Genomic DNA, 3785 nt, shown 5'->3' with positions numbered 1-3785 from the left:
CACCTTGGTTCTTCTTCCTTTCCCTATCTCTCCGGCCTCTTAAAAACCTTGTCCCTGCCTTACTTTTTCACTGCCCAATCACAGGCCTTGCCTTATCTTGTGCCTGCCCTCACCTGCATATAGACAGCAATGCACAGAACTGGAGACATTAATAGACATTATCTGGACATTTTAAACCAGATACTCCTCATAAAGATTCATCTTTAAATTGAACATAGACATTTATCCTTCAGGATAACAAGTGCCTTGTTTGCCCAGAGAAAGACATGGTTTGTATCCTTTTATTGCTAAATGAATTAAGCCCCAGTCTGTAAGAGGAAAGCTTTGCTCTTTTTAGTAAGACTAAGCCTACCTTGCTGTTAAGAAGATATCTGGGGGCTGGAGAGATGGCTCAGTGGTTAAGAGCACCCGACTGCTCTTCCAGAGGTCATGAGTTCAATTCCCAGCAACCACATGGTGGCTCACAACCATCTGTAAAGAGATCCGATGCCCTCTTCTGGTGTGTCTGAAGACAGCTACAGTGTACTTACATATAATAAATAAATAAATCTCTAAAAAAAAAAAAATTTAAAATGACCCAGACCATCTGGGCAGAGCGTTTAAAAAAAAAAAAGAAAATATCTGTTCTGTCCCATGATAAGGAGAAGCTTTTCTGCTCTTTCTGCTCCCTCTGCAGCTTCCTTTTTGTACCTCTTTTTTTTCCTGCATTCTGCATATTGCTCTCCTAATTTCTAAGTGCCCTGTTAATTTCTAAGATAGTCTGTTCTGCTGTCTTCTCCTAACCTTGCTCTCTCCTCCTGTTCTGATGTAGTAATGTCCTTCTTTCTTTCTTTTTTAAGAAGATTTTATTTATTTATTATATTTAAGTACACTATAACTGTCTTCAGACACAGCAGAAGAGGGCATCAGATCCCATTACAGATGGTTGTGAGCCACCATGTGGTTGCTGGAATTTGAACTCAGGACCTCTGGAGGAGCAGTCAGTGCTCTTAACCACTGAGCCATCTCTCTAGTCCCTGGTAATGCCTTTCAATGCAATCATTTCTAGTCTTTTGTACCTTTTCTGGGAGAACAGATCACATGGGTTTCCCTTTTTCCCCAAAATGTTCACTAGAAGATCAAACATAAATTCAAATCATAAGTTGAATAAGAAGTTTACAACAGGGAATGTTTACATAACATTCACTGTCTGTCACTATCTCTACAGGTTTATGGAGAGGCTAAAGACCATAACTAAGTTGTCATTCAAGTCGTGTATAGATAAACCAAGTCAATATTTTATCTTCTGTCCTTGCATCTACAATGAATTATTAGTTCTCTGATAATAACCTTTGATTAGTTGTTTTACAACCTCTTGGAATGTGTTCTAAGTTTTAAATGCCTGCTTTATCCCAGAAGCAATTAACTCGTGACACTTGAAGACTATCAGAGTTCTCATTGCAGTTTTGACTATCAGAAAAGACTTAATAGCAGTCCTATTATGAAGGGCTTAATAATTACTAATATAATTTTAGGAATTCTTATAGGAGCATCATTAATAATTAAGAAATCATCTACTTGTCTATATAGCATCACCATAACACAGTACATCTTGGGTTGGGGATTTAGCTCAGTGGTAGAGTGCTTGCCTAGCAAGCGCAAGGCTCTGGGTTCGGTCCCCAGCTCCGAAAAAAAGAAAAGAAAAGAAAAAAAAGACAGTACATCTTCATTGTTCTGAAAAATCTGCTCGAAAGGGTGGGTTAATATCTAGTGTTTGCTATATATATTTAATAATTATGGGGAAAGCATATTAATAGCAGAAATCTTTCCTCAAATGTTTTCTCTTCAGCCTTGCCTAGAAGGGCAAATCCATCATGTCTTTATAGTCCATAGTGAAATTGTGGAAGATCACCTGTTAGCTTTTAGCTTCTCCTAGATGGCTTCTGGCAATTATCTATAATACTCTTCACAGACTTCGGCCCAGTGACAATAGCTTTGGTTTTTCTGTAGTAGAATTAATGTAGTATACCTGTGATTTTATTTTGTATGTCCTCTACCTTCCTGCCCCCGCCCCCATGTCACCTATCTGTGGTGAATAGCTGTCACTTACAGTTTCCTCTTTTTTCATCCATCTGGTAATGCTGCCTCTGGGGTTCATGGTGCCCGAGACAGATTTGTTGGCGAATAGCTACAGCATCACCATAAAGGCCAACTTGTAATGGGTAGTGTGACTACTGGACTTCTGCAGTTCTTCCTCATGTATGGAACCCCAGCAGCCTTTGATCACAGATTCACTCCAGCATTCTTTATAGTGATCGCTCCAGAAGAGCCATGGTTCAGATCCCAGAGGCACATAGATGAGATGTCACCTTCAAAATATCTATAGAATCCCCTGTCTCCATCGTAGTCCCACAAAAGGTAACTCTTGCCCACCACCTTGTCTTTCAACTTTCAGTGGCTGGTCAGCAGAAGAGGACGCCGTTACACAGACTGGGGAACAGATAGATCTGGCTGCTGATGTTTTTCTTGACTTTCTGTGGGGAAGAATTACCTGTTAAGTTCAAGGCAAAGGCCAACTGCTGATTTCTTATTGTGGCAGCCATGGCAGGAGCCTGAGGCCAGTATCTGTGTCTCTCTCTCCAAATCAAGGCACAGTGTATTTCCACTTCTCTGGATACTCAGGAGTGACCATCAAACGTTTTTCTTTGTATATCTGACTATTTTCATTCAACATCCGTATTGCTAATGTTTCAGTAGTCTTTTCTGTTTCTAGCTCGCATTATGTTATAGAATTATGCCACAATGTCTTATAAATTGTGTCTATGGAGAGCTGGAAGGTAATTTGTAAGCTGTTCCATATAGTTCACCTTATTGAACCTGAGTCTGATGTATTTGCATTTTTGCCAGATATATATCTTGGAGTAGAATTTCTGAGCATATAGCATGCTTTCTTACCAGCAACTGAGCTTGTCAGTCTTCACAGTTTTACTTAATTGGGATGATGTATGATATATCCTCAAGGATATATGACAAATGGTGCTAAACACCTGTTCATACATCTACTGCCTATTTGGAGTCCCTATTTTATTTATAGGATTTTTAAAAACATATTCTAGATATGAACCTGAAAAGTTATACATTTGAAATGCTTGGGAACCTGAGAAATTCCCTGCAGGAGAATCTGACACACTGGGATTATCAGCAGGCAGTTAGAAACCGGATTAAGGGTTTAGAAGCTGGATGGCTCCTGACAAGGGTCAACATGTCATTGGACTTCCCAGGAGAACTCCTGGCAAGGATGCTATGTGATAAGGATCTCCACCAAAATTTACAAGCTTGGAAAACTGAAAATAAATTTATAAATGAAAATCTTCCCATTCAAAGTTCCCTTTTCTTCCCTATAGAGCTCTAAGCTCCGGGTACCCTGGCACAGTTTCCACTTATGCCGAGAGACTGCTGTCCTTCTTACTTCTAATTAAAGGGCAATTTGTCTGTTGGGGTTGGACTCTTTTTTTCATTTATCTCCACTTGCTTCAGTCAGTCCTGTTCTCACAGAGATCCTTGACTATTACTTGCTCTTCAAATACCTTTTCCACAACAGGATCTGCCAACCTGTATGGCTTTGGGATTGACCTGACTGAGGCAACAGGAAATGAAGAAATGACAGATACGGATACAGCAAAGCTGGGATCAGTTAGATTCTGCACCCTGATGGACACTACCAGTCACAGCCTGGAAATTCATGCATATATTACATACCATAGGACCAAAGAAAAGGCAGGTTAGCTAATCTCAGTGTGGTACCT

General features: G+C 40.0%; 1 pseudogene; it reads right to left on the bottom strand.

Moving 5' to 3' along the window:
- Positions 1–1509: 1509 nt before the first annotated feature.
- LOC134480729 (F-actin-capping protein subunit beta isoforms 1 and 2-like) lies at positions 1510–2781 on the bottom strand (annotated as a pseudogene).
- Positions 2782–3785: the final 1004 nt, after the last annotated feature.

The sequence above is a fragment of the Rattus norvegicus genome, chromosome 10, assembly GCF_036323735.1.
Source record: "Rattus norvegicus strain BN/NHsdMcwi chromosome 10, GRCr8, whole genome shotgun sequence".
Classification (NCBI taxonomy): Eukaryota; Metazoa; Chordata; class Mammalia; order Rodentia; family Muridae; genus Rattus; species Rattus norvegicus.
The sequence above is the reverse complement of the archived record's forward strand: the minus strand, read 5'-3'. Positions and strand labels throughout refer to the sequence as shown.